Source organism: Heterocephalus glaber, unplaced genomic scaffold (genome assembly GCF_053883595.1).
Source record: "Heterocephalus glaber isolate CG9 unplaced genomic scaffold, H.glaber_assembly_v1.0 deba00000281, whole genome shotgun sequence".
Taxonomy (NCBI): domain Eukaryota; kingdom Metazoa; phylum Chordata; class Mammalia; order Rodentia; family Bathyergidae; genus Heterocephalus; species Heterocephalus glaber.
The window spans coordinates 9,398,000-9,414,294 of NW_028258139.1; the positions used below are offsets into that span (position 1 = coordinate 9,398,000).

At 44.0% G+C, this 16,295-nt stretch overlaps 1 protein-coding gene across 7 annotated transcripts in view; it reads right to left on the bottom strand.

The window, feature by feature from the left end:
- Bcl2l13 (BCL2 like 13) overlaps positions 1-9,395 on the bottom strand; it is a 94,771-nt gene extending 85,376 nt beyond the window's left edge. For 3 of the 7 annotated variants that reach the window (XM_004837599.4, XM_004837598.4, XM_004837597.4), the window contains exon 1: positions 3,342-3,534. The gene's annotated coding sequence lies outside the window, so the exon portion shown is untranslated. Of the gene's footprint in view, positions 1-3,341; positions 3,535-9,311 lie in introns of those variants that run through there. The other 4 variants (XM_021249504.2, XM_087182272.1, XM_021249515.2 and 1 more) reach the window with 4 other exon arrangements.
- Positions 9,396-16,295: the final 6,900 nt, after the last annotated feature.

Genomic DNA, 16,295 nt, shown 5'->3' on the forward strand with positions numbered 1-16,295 from the left:
TGTGGGGCACTGAAAGTCCCTCTCCAAATAAAACAGGCCACACTGAGATACTCTGGTTCAGCCCTGTCTAAGAGCTACTCAAAACACCTCCACTCAGCAGCTGGTGCTCACAGATAATGTGTTAACAGGGTTCCTTATCCCCCTCCCATACAATCTCACTTTCACAGTAAGTTATTCAGGCTTCCTAGGTCTGTGTAATTGGCTTTATAAAGGGAGACATAAAATTCATTACACACACTATTCCACTTCCAGGTATATACCACAGAGAAATGAAAACACATCTCTACACAAAACATGCACACAATGTTCAAAGCAGCCTTATACATAATAGTCAAAAAGTGAAGCTGGGTGTGGTGCCGTACGCCTAGAATCCCAGCATTCAGACTGAGGCAGGACAATCACCCAGTTTGAGCCCGGGCTACACAGTGAGCTGAAGACCAGCCTGAACTACACAGAGACCCTGTCTCAAGAAAAAAAAAAAAAAAAACCAAAAAAGTAAAATATAAATAAATTTTAAATTTTTTTTAAATTTAGAGGTTGAAATCAAACTGTTTGAATTGTTTGCTAGAAACATTTGATAATGTACTAAGTAGTCTATGATGACACTGTTTGGTACATTTTTATGTTTTTTGTTACCTCACTTTTTGTAAATATTCTCCAAAAAAAGCTTGAAAATACCACATCACTACAAAAAAATAAAAATAAATCCAGGAGTGGTGGCACATGCCTGTAATCCCAGCACTTGGGAGACTGAGGCAGGAGGATCGAAGTGAGTTTGAGGCCACCCTGGGCTACATAGGGAGTTCAAGACCAGCCTGAACTACACAGTGAAACCTTGCTTCAAAAAAGAAAAGAAAAAAGGCTGGAGATGTAGCTCAGTCGAAGGCCCTGGGTTCAATCCCAGAACCATGGTGGGGGTTAGGGTTTCTTTCTAGGGTGATGAAAAGTGTGGTGATGGCTGCCTAACTCGGTACACATACTGAAAACCATTAAATTATATAACTGAACTGTATGTTATGTTAATTGTGTCAATAAAGGTGTTTAAAGAAAATCAGCAACACTTGTGCTGGTGGTAAAAGCTTGGTGGTAAAGCTCAGAAAGTGGGACCCTGGGTTCTATTCCCAGCATGTCAAAAAACAGAACAAAAACAACAGACGGTGCTAGGAATGTCCTTCAGTGGGGGCTCTGTAGAACAAGGCAATAGTCTTATCCCCAGCACAGGATACTTATACAGACCTTCTAAACCCAGCTTGTCTACAAACAGCTCTCCTCCCCCAACTCATATATATTAAGAATTCTTGGTTCATTTATTTGGGATAAGATATGAATCAAAACGTCTGAAGGGCCGGGATTTAGCTCAGTGGTGCTACCACCTGCCTTACAAGCACAAGGTCCTGAGTTTGATCCCCGATACCAAAAAAAAAGTCAAGTCTGAAAAACTACAAAAGCAGAATAGAAATGTACTGTTACTCTCAAAGTCTAGGGCTGAGAATGTAGCTGTGGTAGAGCACATGCCTACCATAAACCAGGCCTTGGGTTTGATCTCCAGATCCACCAATTAACAAACAAAAACTTGTCTAAAATATTTCATCAGAAAAACATATATACATATATATATTGTTTGTTTAGATAGGGTCTTGCTATGCAGTCCTGGCTGGCCTCGAACTCAGGGCAAGCCTCCCCTCTGCCTCCTGAGTGCTGGGATTACAGGTATGTGCCACCACGCCCAGTTTACATATATTTTTGTTTCGTTTGGTTTTGGTTTTTGAGACAGGGTCTCACTATGCAATTCAAGGTGGCCTTGAACACTATGTACCCCAGGCTGGCCTGGAACTTAAAAGGATGCTCCAGGCTAAGCCTCCTCAGTGCTGGGATTACAGGCCTGCACCACCAAGCCCGGCTATATAAAAGCTATTTTGAAAATGATTGTTCTTTTGGCAAGTCGCCAATCTATATATTTTTTATAAATATTGATTAAATGATCTGTCAGTGAGTTTCTCTTTTACAAAACTGTTGCACTCAAACTTATAAACCCTGGAGTGGTGGTGCAGGCTTGCAATCCCAGCACTTCGAGGCTTTAGCAGGAGGACTTCGAGTTCGAGGCCAGCCTGGGCTACATAGTGAGTTCAACTTATACATCCTTCAGTTGACTTCAACTCAACTACCAGAGTACACTCCTCCACACAAGCATATGAACTATTTGAAAAAGTACTTAGAATAGTACCTGATCGTTCAAAGTAAAAGAATGTTCAAAATCCTTAACCGTCTATTTCCAAATAAAGAGTATTTCCTAATGGTTTGAATATTTTCAATTTACAGGTACATATGTGCCGGATTTATTACCCAATTGTGTATATGAAGTATAAGCAGTTCGTTACCTACACAAACAATTTTCTAAAGTGTTAAAAAAAAAAAAAGGGAGGGGGGAGGAAAAAGTATCTGAAGGGTGTGGCAACTCATCCAAGGTCACACAAGTCTGGGCAGAGAGCTACATTCTGGTTACAACAAACCTCCGGGGGAAAGCTTACTGACACATTTCGCAAAACGATTTCGCTGTATGTCAGAAAGCAAAAAAGAGGAGAGGAGACTGTCAGCTTAGGTAAAAACTTCTAAACAGAAGCAGTGAGAAAGCTATTTCGGATGAATATTTGTGTGTGGAGCGATTAAGGCTGAACAAAGCTATCAGCCAGCAGCCATCAACTCAAAAAGCTAGATCGGATATGAAGGCAAGAAACTTGAGACCTCCTTAGAATGCTGGGAGGATAAAGGAAAAAATGACAGGCTGAACTGTATATTGCTTCTCCAAGAGTAAAAATGACTTTCTGAAAAACTGGGTATCAGAGCAGCAGTGGATTAAGGTTAGAAAACTTAAGACTTCTAACAATTTGAAAGGGAACAACGAGCGCCGGGGAAAACTAATGTACAGTCAGTCGTTCTAAGCGCACATCAGGCAAACCTTTTCCTCAACCAAACACAAGTCAACGTTCCCCCGCCTAGCCCTAAAAATGGACCTAGGTTTTCCATGTGACGCTATTTGTGGTAGAAGAGCAATGTAGAGCAAAGGCCGAGTTCCTCCGCCACAGGCAGCCTACACCGGGAGAAGCGTCCGCAACCCGACCTCGGCGGACAGGTTCGGCTATGAAGAAATGGACCCCGTAAGCTTCATAAACCCTCGGGCGCGGGGGCGCCACTGGACACCGACATATACACGTTCACCCACTCACTCGCGTGTCGTCGGCACCACTGGGGAGTCGGTGGCCCGGTAGTCCCTGAGCACCTTCCCCAGGTGAAAAAATGCCTTCTCACTCAGCTCAGTCAGCCCGGAGCCCCACTCCCCTCACCTGGCCCTGGCCCCTGCCCCAGAAGAGATGAAAGAGGCGTCGGCGGCGGCAGTTGCTTCCGACAGGGTCCCCCAACGGCGATGACTACTTCCACCCGCGGCTCTAATCTACCGCCGCCGCCATGTTGGAGGGTGAAGTCACCCTCGGCGTGCTCCCGTCACCGCCGACGACGGGGCGGGACCGGGATGCCGGAAGGGGGCGGCTGTAAGCCGGACCGGAAGCACAGATCACCGAGTTTTTGGAGGTCTCGCGTAGATATGACCTGGAGAGCTGACCCCCCCCAATCCTCCCCCCCTTTCATCCCTTCTTCTCTGGAGTCGCTCAAATCTGATTCTTAAGGGTGTGGAAGTTCCCTTTCTCTAAATTACGTATTTCCGGTCATGTGCAGAGCGAAAAGTGGCGGGTCCTTATCTGGGGTGAGAGGCTGTCGATTCAGCGGGAAGAAGCAATGCTGCATTCCGCAGAATATATTTACTTCTGCAGCTATGTATTGCTTTTCAAGTGTATGCAAGCGAGCGGGTTAAGTAGGTGTCAAGAAAGTTGCAAGAGCCGGTATGGTGGCGTACGCCTGTAATCGCAGCACTTGGAAGGCGGAGGATCGCCGCTAGTTTGAGGAGTACGTAGCTCAAGGCCAGCCTGAACTACATAGTAAGACCCTCTCTTAAAAAAAAAAAAAAAAAGTCTGGAGAGCTCCGTCCCTAGTCAGGGAAGCTGGCCACAACGTGGTGAAACAAGAAAGGGGTGGGATAGGGGCGTCATTCGAGCCGGAGGGAACTGCCTGAAGAGGAACCCCATGGGGATAAAAGAAATCTTACGGTAGTAAAAACAAAAGAAAAAAACTAATCCATTTTTGCTCACAGCACCTAGCACAGTGCCTGGAGTGTAATGTGCCTCAGGACGTGTTTGTTTCCTTGAATCCGAGCATCCTTTAGAGAAACTACAGCAGTCAAAGTGAAAGGTTATGCCTTAGAGAGATCACATTCCGGTGATGTTGAGATTAGTTGTAATAAAGACAGAATTGAAGATTAGAAGTTAGAAGGCTGTAATCAACCAGATCAGAAACGATAAAATCCTGATGGAGAGTGACTACCAGTGGATACACCATGATTATTTGTGGGCCATGAAAATTTTGATCAACAGGGTCTGGTGTTGCACACCTGTAATCCCACCACTGGGGGAGGCTGAGGCAGGAGAGTCACCAGCAGTTTGAGGTCACCTGGTGCAACATCGTGAGTTCAAGGCCAGCCTGAACTACATAGCCAGACTCTGTCACAAAATAACAAAAATTCACAGTGATGAGTACAATGAAAACCATTTAATTGTGGTTTTAAGTGAATTGTGTAGTCTGTGAGATACATTTTAAAGCTACTTAAAAAGAAGTGTTAGGGGCCCGGGATTTAGCTCAGTGGTTCCACCACCTGCCTCGCAAGCGAAAAGACCAGAGTTCGATCCCTGTACCCAAAAACAAACAAAACAAAAAACAAACAATAAAAAGAAGTGTTAGAGTTGTGGATATAGTTCAGTGGTAGAGTGCTTACCTAGTATGCCCAGGGTAAGGGTTCTATCCTAAGCTCTGCTCCCCCACCCCTCAAAAAATTAAACACCTGAACGATGTGGTGCTATTAACAGGGAATCCCTAGACACTGGCCAGGAAGGGGGGGGGGCAGCAGGAAGCTAGGTGATAGATTTGCCAAGGTGTAGGAACCAGCCTACAAATAAGTGTATCCCTGACTCCAGGCCAGGGGGCTCTGTGCCCTTAGTGGACAAAGAGCCCTGAGCATTTGGCTCGCCTCACTTTTATTCACTTAGACATGGGAACAAGCAATTTGATTAATGGAAGATTCATCTGTCTCTTGTTATCTATGACATGTACCCAGGTAAACATCCAGATCTCAGGTGTATTGCCTCTTCTCTGGAACTTGCCATGTGCTAGCATGCCTGCCTGTTGCCAAAGGAGGCACAGCTTGCTGCTTTTTTTCTTGTGCTGGAAGAGAAGGTCAATTAGGCCTCGAACCTCATTATCTGGTCTCCTACATCAAGGAAAGTTGTAACAAGCTAATAATTAACAATAATTCCCTAATAATACCTAATAACCAAACCACACTAAGTTTCCCCAATTGTCCAATGGCGATGGGCAGGTGTAATCCAAGTGTTCAATCCAAATGGCAAGTGAAAAGCAGCTACATTTGTTGATAATCATGGAAGTGGTGCCCAGGGCAAGTCCACGCCAACAAAAGATATGGCACCAACAGAAAGTGGTATAGCAAAACCACAGCACGCAGATCGAAGCACACAGCAGCAGCAACAGCCCCCAAGAAATCAGGCTTTTGGGATTCAAGGCTATGCAGCTCAGCCCAGTACGTCCCAGGTCTCCAGGTATGACCAACAGGATGCTGTGTTATCTCAGGGGCTTTGACACATTTGTCCCAGAATTCACTCTGATCTTAATTAATGTATGACATGTAATGCCTACTGTATTTATGAACCCATAATGAGGTTTGAGTAGGATGAAGGTGACCAAAGGTCAGGCTAGATCTAAAGACCACATGCTGTCTTTTGGCTTTTTAAAAGCAGTATCTAATCTAAATTCTTACAGTGCAACATTGGCTATTTTTCCCCCAGTACTAGTGATTGAACCCTGGGGTGCTCTACCACTTAGCTGAATCCCCACCCTTTTTTATTTTTTCTGTTACTAGGGATTGAACCCAGGGCCTTCACAGTGAGCTGCATGCCTAGCCATTCTTTTTGGGGGGGGGGGGGGTACCAGGGATAGAACTCTGGTCCTTGTGCTTGCGAAGCAGGCGGCAGAACCACTGAGCTAAATCCCCAGCCCCTGTATTTTTTTATTTGACAGTTTCACTAAATTGCCCGGGCTGGAATTGAACTTGTGACTCTCTTGCTGCAGCCTCCCTCAAGTGTTGCTGGGATTATGGACATGCACCATCACTCCCGGCTTTTTTTTGTTTTGTTTTTTGATACAGTCTCTCTAGTTGTGCGTGCTAGACTGGAACTTGTAACCTTCCTTCCTTGGCCTCTCTCAGTGCTGGGATTATAGTCATGCCCACTGAGCCTGACTTAATGACACTGGCTTTTTGAGGCATAATCATACAGTGGAAATTACTCAGCAGTAAAACATAACTGATAAATAGGACCTTATAGATTAATTCAAAAACATTGTGTTGAGTGAACAAAGCCAGACAAAAACATATGCAATACGACTCCATTAATATGAATATCACTTACAGGCAAAATTAATCCATGGTGATAGAAATCAGCAGTGTTGCCTGAAAGGAAGAGGTGAAAGACTGACAGAAAAAGGGCAGGAACTTTCTGGGTGATAGAAGTAGACTGTAACGGTCTATACATTCATCAAAACTCATCTGGGCGGGGGATTTAGCTCAGTGGTTTCAATGCCCGCTGTACAAGCACAAGGTACCAAAAACAAACAAACAAACAAACAAAAAACCTCATCTAACTCACCTGGGTGTAGGGCTGCATGTGTGTAATCCCAGCACTCTGGAAAGCTTAGGTAGGAGGATTGCAAGTTTGAGTCCAGCCTAGCAAACAGTGATTTAGCAAGATCTTGTCTCAGAATAAAAAAGGCTGGCAATGTAGCTCAATACTAAGGTCCTGAGTTCAATCCTCAATTGCACAGAATAAAACAAATCAAACAAACCTTGTAACTGGCCCTGCAAAATGGAAGTTTATATTTGTGTGTTTGTTTGGTGGCAGAGATCGAACTCGGGACCTTGTGCTTTCGAGGCAGGTGCCGGAACCACTGAGCTAAATCCCCAACCCTACCTGTACTTTTAGGGAAAGACCTACGTAAGTTTTTTTTTTTTTCTCTTTTTTTGGTACCAGGGATTGAACTCAGGACCTTCCGCTTGCGAGGCAGGCGGTGGAACCACTTGAGCTAAATCCTCGGCCCCCTACTTGTACTTTTAAGGACCTGTGCAGTTCACTGTATCTAAAGTTTAAATTTTACCTCAATTAAAAAAAAATAAAATTTTACCTCAATAAAAATTTTTTTTAAATGTAAGTAAAAAGCTTTTTTTTTTAAGTATGAAAAATAAAAATTAGAAGGACAGAGCTCTGTAATGTCCTTGGGCTAAATCCCCAGCACCAAAAACAAAAAAACAAACATTCGCTTTCCTGCATAGTTATGTTACCAATTTGTGTGGTTAGCTTTGTTTTTTTCAGGTTGCTTTCAGTTTAGGGTTTGCTTTTTTCTCTTGTTTTCAATGTTTACCATACGACTAGATATACAGGGCAATGGAGCAGAAGAGAAGTCAGAATGATCAACTGATTTCCATCAGAGGTGCTAAGCAATTCAGGACGGAAAATGAGTGTTTTTAAAAAGTGGTATAAAATAATATAGTCCTTATACAGACATTATTTAACCACAGAGTTTATCGGATTTTTTGGTTTGGGTTTTTTTTTCTTTTGGTACCAGGACTCAAACTCACAACCTTACACCTGCCAGGCAGGTGCGGCAACACTGAGCTACATCGCCAGCCCCAAAGTTTATAGTTTGGGGGGAATTTTTTTGAGATTTCTGTGGGCAATACAGAGTTCTAGCCTACTACCTGATAAGATTATAGAATCTGGGCCGGGGATTTAGCTCAGTAGTTTCATCGCCTGCTGCGCAAGTACAAGGACCCAAGATCAATCTCCCCTACAAAAAAAAAAAAGGATTATAGAATCTAAACTGACTAAAAAAAAGAAATCTAAAGTGACTGTAGTCTTACTCATTTTACCCACTCTCTGTGTGCCAGGCAGTACAATGGACACTGCGACAAACAATGACCAGGAGATCAGACAGGGTCCTGTTATGAAGCTGACATCTTAGCTGAAAAATCAGGAACAAAATTGAAAACAGGAAAAACATTTTTTAAAATTGTGGCATACACTGAAACAAACAAGGGGCTGGAATGGACAAGATGAAAGGCTGGTCAGGAAGTTATTCCTGAGAGGGGGATATTTAGATGGAGATCAAAAGAATGAAATACCAAGGGCAGGGGCTGTAGCTCAGCGATAGAGCTCACTGAGCTGTAGGAGACAGTGAGCAATCCCAAGCACCAAAAAAATAGATACATAATTAAAAGTTCGGTGTTTTCAAGGAACTGAAAGGAAACGGAAGCTCTGAGGTGGGGAGCAAAGGGAGGAGGGTGCCTGGACAGACAGGTGCAAGGTCAGATGAGGCAGCAGATCAGGAGGGAAACGCCCACAAGCAGATGGCAGGTGCTGGAGGTCATAAACTGGGAAGGACTTCACGCCACCTAGGCTTTAAACTTCATTCTGCTTTGTGGAAATGTGGTTAGACCGGGACAAAAAGAGCCAGGTGTGGTGGCACACGCCTGTAATCCCAGCACTCGGGAGGCTGAGGTAGGAGGATCGCCTCGAGTTTAAGGCCAGCCTGAACTACATAGCACGACCTTGTCTCAAAAAATTTTTTTAAAAACCAAAAAAAGGGCCGGGGATTTAGCTCAGTGGTTTCTCCACCTGCTTGTGCAAGCGCAAAAACCGAGTGCAATCCCTGGTACCAAAACAAAAAAGAGAAAGTGACAAAAAGTGCAAGCGCAAGCATCTTCCTGAGTTAAAACTGCTCTTTTCAACTACAGTGTTTCTCTTTCTAAATTAATCTTCAATTTTGGGGGAGGATACAGTATTGGGGATTGAACTCAGGGCCTTCACACTAGGCTACATTCTCACACCTTTTTGATTTTCTGAGACAGGGTCTCCATAAGTTGCTAAATTGCCCGGGGCCTGACTCAAACTTGTGATCCTCCTGTCTCAGTTGGCCTCCCAGGGTGCTGGGACTGCAGGTGTGCTCACCACTGCCACAGTGCCAGGCAACTTTCACCATTTTGTGTGTGGTGCCGGGGATGGAACCCAGGGCTCTTTCAGACTAGTCACACACTCCGTCCCCAGCACCCCCAACATTTCGAGGCAAAGATGACTTACACTTACCGGAGTCTGTCCCTGTATGTCCTCGGCAAACCAACTCAAGAGTCCGTTTCTTTCCTCTGCCACTCTCTCTAGTCAGCCAGAGAGGGAGTGGTAGACAAGAGTGCACCGGTCCGGTCCCTCTCTTCTGACTCACATAGCAGGAATCTAGGCCAGTGCTTTTGGTGAAGCCATGGGCAAACGGGCTTATTAATAGTGGAATTTTTAAAGAACTTATCTGAAAACCTGTTTTAAAATTCTCCACAACCTAGGTGTGGTGGTGCACACCTGTAAACTCAGCACTCAGGAGGCTGAGGCAAGAGGATCACCACGAGTTCAAGGCCAGCCTGGACTACACAGCGAGACCCTGACTCCAAAAAAAAAAACACCCGAGAAACAAAAAAGTTCCCATAAAACCTAAATTAATATAGGATACTGGGTTTAGAAAATTATCAGTTGGTTAATGTTCACATGTAACAGAGTAGGCCCTTCATATCTGTGGGCTCAAACAAGCATGGATTGAAAATATTTGAAAAAAAGATTTTGTCAGTAGTGAACATATAGTTTTTTCTTGTCATTCCTCCCCAAACAATATCATGTAACAACTGTTTCCTTAGCATTTACATTGTAACAGGTATCAAAGCATCTTGAAGCCCAGTTCAGTGGCATAAGCCCCAGAACCCTGGGAGGCTAAAACAAGAGAATTACAAGTTTGGGTCCAGCCCAGGCAATTTAATGGTTTAGACCCTCTCAAAATAAAATTTTAAAAAAGAATTTGGGATGTAGTTTAGTCCGAAGCCCCTGGGTTCTACCCTAGTACCACTTGAGGGGGGGGAGGGGAACGGACAGAAAGGCATTCTGGGTTATATGCAAATACTATGCTATTTTACATAAAGAACTTACCATCCATGTATTTTGGTTTTTCAGAGTGGCTTGTGTTTAGATGTCCCCCCAAAGCCTCATGTGAACGAGTTGGGGCTGTTTTGGAGTTGGCTGAATGTAGAGTATGAGAGCACTAGGATTAAGGATGTGAATGTTACCACCCTAAGTAGTCTGAATAAGATAAAAGGGGCAGGAAGACACTAAGGGCCCTTGTTGCTTTTGCTATCTTCTGGGTACCAAGAACTGTTTCTCTTCTCCAGACTCCCCTCTGCCATGTGCCACTCTGCCTTGGAGACAGCTGATTATAGACTGGAATCTCTACAGATTGCGAGCTAAATAAAACCTTTCCCCTTTAACTTTGTGCATTGGGTATTTTGTCTCAATGAGAGAAAAATAACTAAGACAGAGAGGAATCCTGGAAAAGGTAACAAAAGATAACTGTAGGGCCGGGATTTAGCTCAGTGACACCATGCCTACCTTGCAAGGTCAAGGTCCTGAGTTTGATCCCTGGTACAAAAACAAACAAACAAAAAAGGGATAACTGTATTCATAAAAAATTTTTCACTCCAGAGATTGTGTCTGTAGAATTTACCACATTTTATCAGACATGACCTGGCCTGCTCCTTGGTGAATCAGCAAAGCACAGGGGAGGAGAAAGCTGCCCAGTTATATCTGTAACACAGTAACACAGACAGGTGAGGGAAGGAGCTGGGGACTGACCATAGAGGCCTCATGAATGCTAGGCAAATGCGCTACCATTGAGCTACATCCCCAGCCCAGCCCACAATTAGTTTTTAAAGCAAATTATCACTGGATATGGTGGCATGTGCTTATAGTCTCAGTTACCTAGGAGGCTGAGGCAGGACCTTCACTTGAGCCCAAGAATTCAGGGCCAACCTGGACAACATAGCAAGACCGCCATCTAAATAAATAAACAAACAAACTGAAGCCTTGTGCTGATAAACATGTCACGTTGGGGTGATGGTTCATAGTAGATGAATATTTGAATTGGTCTTTGTAGGTTTGCGTATTTTCTAATGTTTCGAAGTAATAAGGCATCACACTGTTTTTGTTGTTTCATTTTTTGAGACAAAGTCTCACTACGTAGCCCAGTCTGGCCTCAAATTCACAGCAATTAATCTGCCCCAGCCTCCCTGAGTGCTGGAATTACAGGAGTGCACCACCACACCAAGTGTTCATTGTGCTGTTCTATTTTTTTTTTTTTTTTGGTACTGGGTATCGAACTCGTATCCTTGCACTTGTGAGGCAGGCGCTGGAACCACTGAGCTAAATCCCTGGCCCCCATTGTGCTGTGTTTTTAAAAACAAAACAAGGACCCGAGTTCGATCCCCAGTACCAAAATAAATAAATAAATAATAAAAAAATAAAAACAAAGGCAAAAAAAAAGGCACATTTGATTTGGAAAATGCTACAGCTATTTATGGCATCAATTTCATAAATTATTTGATATGTGGCATTAGATTACTACTCCCACTTCTAAATCCAGTCATTTTCAGAATATCATAAAAAGAAATAGAATGAATTGTAATCCAAATGAGTTACTGCCACCTTATCCTGGCTTGAGGATGTACAGAGGAAGGCAGAATTCTGGAAATCTGTTTTCAGGGATGGTGAGGAAAGAAGCTACTAATGCAAAAACTAACAAAAAGAGACAACCCTGTCATCTGCTTTTAGTTTCGTTGATAAAATACTGATCAAGTTAAATTCAATGACATGGTTTCTGTTGTGCTGCTCCTTTTATTGTTCTGTGGCAAAATCCTTTCCTTATCAAAACATTACCACTCTGAGTCCAAGGCCAGCCTGAAAGACAAAGTGAGACCATCTCAAACAAAACAAAACAAACTCACTAAACATTACCAGTCTTCTCACATATGTGTACCATCCTTTAGGGCCCCCAAACAATCAGGTAGGTAAATAGATAAATGGAGACTGAAAAAAACTGTAATAGCCAGGCATAATGGTGCATGCTTGTAATCCCAGCACTTGGGAGGCTGAGTGAGGCAGGAGGATCCTCATGAGTTCAAGGCCAGCTTGAACTACACAGCAAGACTCTGTCTCAATAAAACCAAATAAATAAATAAAAACTAAAAATCTGCACTTTCTGCCATACACTACAAGGAACATTGTATACTAGTATAACTGGAGAATTGCTTGGCAACATATATTAAAAACCTTAAACATACATGCATAATTTTCATTCCAGGGACAGTGAGCATGTACGTATGGTGGCACATAACTGTAATTCAGCACCATGGGAGGCTGAGGCAGGAGGATCACAAGGTCAAGCACAGCCTGGGCAATTTAGTGACTTAGCAACACCCTGTATCAAAATAAAAATTAAAAAAGAGCTGGGGATATAGCTCACTATGAAGGTCCTGAATTCAATCTCAATCCCTAGTACCACACACACACACACACACACACACACACACACCCCAAGGACAACAGTATCACATGTGTAATGTACCCACCCCAATGGATACCTTACATCTAATTATGATGATACTATCAAGCAAAATCAAATTGGAGGGCTTTCTACAACTGGCCTATATTCTTCAAAAATGTCAGCCAGGCTCAGTGGCATTCGTGTAATCTCAGCTATCAGGAGGCTAAGGCAGGAGGATAACTTGTTCCAGGTCAGATTCAGACTGGGTAATTTAGTGAGACTTTGTCCCAAAACAAAATTTTAAAAATAGAGCTCATTGGAAAATCATTTGCTTAGAATGCTCAAATCCTTTGGTTCAACCCCTAGGATAGCCAAGAAAAAAAAAAATTATAGCATTTGACCTTGATTTGAAACTCAACCTGTTTAATCATGAGAAAAATTCCAATAGTCACATCCTATATTATACCTACCCAGCACTCAAAACTATCAAGCTACTTAAAAACAAAGTGAGAAACAGCAACAGCCAAAACGAGCCTAAAAACATCCAGCAACTAAACTTCATGTGGAAGCCTGGATGGGAGCCTGAATTGTGAGAAATGAATTGGACTCCAACCCCCAAACACTTGGACCCCAGAGGCCGGGAAGTTGAGGCATCAGGAGCCCTCCCCCATCTCCCTCGGCCTGCAGTCTCCAGCAATCTAGCTCGCCTGGCCCGCACCTGTTATTCCCCTACTCCCTTTTCCCTTTTTGCCCTGTTGCGTCCAGATCACGAAGTCTCCAAAGACCACCAAGGAGCCGATTTTGATGTAAACACACGAGGGTTGTTTATTCAAGCTCGAGCAGGGGCACTCAACCATCACCGACGCAGCGGATCAGGATTGAGAGCCCCGAATTCCAAATCAGCAGGGTTTTTATTGTGGCTACTGCAAGGTTTGGGGATGTTTCATTTAGCAGTTACATGATTGGTTGATATTTAGCAAGTATGGGGGATTGAGGGGTGGCTACATGTAGAGTTTATGGGAAAAAGGAACAATCAGCACATTGACAGAATGTTCTATAGATAATGGGCCCGGGAGCATCTGTTTTCTGGGCAGACAGAGGATTGAGTTAGGAGCTGTGTCTCTCTTTTTTTTTAATCTGTTGTCCCACAGCAAGGACATTTTATCATTAGTTTATGGGCACAAAGGAGACTAGGGGAATAGTTGACATCAGTGAAGTGGAATTTATGTTAAGGCCACTTCACTGTCTTATATTTAAGATGGAGTCAAACTTTAGTTAGGCCTCACATTCCCCCCTTCTCATGAAGCTATAGAGGACCAATCATGGCCCTCTGGGTGCCAATTTTATTAGGTCTTCAGAAACTGGTTGGTACCGGGACCTAAGTACCATCAGCTGTACTGTGTTAATGTGTTCTCTGATGAAGGATATCAGCCTGTTAAGGTCTAAATGTTAACAGGAGTAACAAAATGAGTAATGGCCCCAGCAGGGTAGAGATCAGAGTGGTCAACCATGGGGAGGAATTGAACCAAGATTTAAACCAACCTTGATTTTGCTCTCATTCTCACTTTTGTTTAGCGAGACCTTTTTTGACTTTGGCCATAGATTTTTTTATCATTCCTGAGTGGTCTACATAAAAGCAGCATTTTTTTTTTTACCTAAGGCAGCATAGAGCCCCTCCTTGTTGTAGCAAGATTAAATCTAGGCCTTTTTAAGGAAAATAAGTTTTTGATCATTAAATTCAGCAAGTACCGCAGATTGAAGGTTAGGAATGATGGGAGGAGGTATCCCGAACATGATCTCAAAAGGGGTTAGTCCCATTTTATAGGGCGAATTGCGTACCCTATAGAGAGCATAGAGTAGGAGAGTCACCCAGCCACCGCCAGTCTCTAAGGTTAAGTTAGTCAAGGTCTCTTTTAGGGTTCTATTTATTTTTTCTATCTGTCCTGAACTCTGGGGTCTGTATGCACAATATAATTTCCAATTTGCCCCCAGTATCTGTGCTAAACTTTGACTCACCTTGGAAATGAAGGCAGGTCCATTGTCTGAGCCTAACATTACTGGGAAACCATACCTTGGCAAGATGTCTTCTAGTAGCTTTTTGGCCATAACCTGTGTCGTCTCATGCTTGGTGGGGAAGGCCTCTGTCCATCCTGAAAAAGTATCTACAAACACTAGCAGATATTTATAGCCATACCTTTCAGGCTTTACCTCGGTAAAGTCCACTTCCCAATATGTTCCAGGTCGGTTTCCCCTCAGCCTATTGCCTGGGTTGGCTTTGTTGTGGGTAGCATTTGTCAATTGACAGGCTTTACAGGTGGTAATACGTTCAATTTTGGAGTTGGTATCTTGAATCTTTATCTCTGCATGTCTCAGGAGGTCCTGCATCTTTCAGGTGCCCATGTGGGTGGCTCGGTGTATTTTGGAGAGAACTTGTTCTCCCAGTGCTTCAGGCAGGATGATTTTACAATCAGAGGATTTCCACCATCCATTGAGGCATTGGGGCATGGGTAATTGTTTTATCCATTTTAAGTCTGCCTCAGTGTACTGAGGTTTTTCTGGTAAAGCAGTGCCCCCTGGATCAGGCAGCTGAATGGTCAGTGTCAGATCAGCCTCTAAGGCTGTTTTTCGAGCTGTCTAGTCGGCTAAATTATTTCCTCGGGCAATCGGAGTATCATTCTTTTGGTGCCCGGGACAGTGGATAATAGCCAATTTTTTTGGTAGCCATAGGGCTGCCAGTAGGGCAAGAATTTTTTCTTTGTTTTTAATAGTCTTTCCTTCAGCTGTCAACAGTCCTCTTTCTCTGTAGATGGCCCCATGTACGTGAGCGGTGGCAAAAGCATACCTGCTGTCTGTGTATATGTTTAGCTTTCGGCCCTTTCCCAGAGTCAGCGCCTTGGTCAATGCTATGAGCTCTGCTCGCTGTGCTGACGTTCCAGTGGGCAAGGGTTCAACCCAAACAACCTCAGTCTCCGTGACCACAGCTGCCCCAGCATACCTTCGGCCATCTTGAACAAAACTGCTCCCATCGGTGTACCAGGTATCTTCAGCATCTGGCCATGGTTGATCTTTCAGATCCTCTCGGGTCCCGTGTACTTGAGCCAAGATGTCAGCACAGTCATGTAGTGGGGCCTCTAGGTCTGGGTCAGGCAATAAAGTAGCCGGGTTTAGGGCGGCCGGGGTCTGGAAGACAACTCGGGTTGGGTTTAAGAGCAGGCCCTGATAGTGGGTTAGGCGGGCATTGTTGAGCCACCTATCTGGAGGCTGTTTTAGAACCCCTTCAATGGCATGGGGGGTGGTCACATGTAGTTCCTGGCCCAAGGTCAACTTAGCAGCGTTTTTGACCATCAAGGCTATGGCAGCGATCATCCTCAAGCATGGGGGCCATCCAGCTGCAACAGGATCAAGTTTCTTGGACAGGTATGCTACTAGTCGGTGCCATGGGCCCAGATACTGGACCAGGATGCCCTTGGCGACTCCTTTGTCTTCATCAATGTAAAGGTAGAAGAGCTTAGTGACATCAGGCAAGCCTAAGGCTGGCACTGACAACAAAGCAGCCTTAACTTGATCAAAGGACTTTTGTAGTTTCTCTATCCATCGAAAGGCCTGATTGTTTTTAGTTATCTCATAAAGGGGCCTTGCAAGTTCCGCGAACCTGGGTATCCATAAGCGTCAGAAGCCAGCCGATCCTAGGAATTTTCTAACTTTTTGAGGAGAGTCTG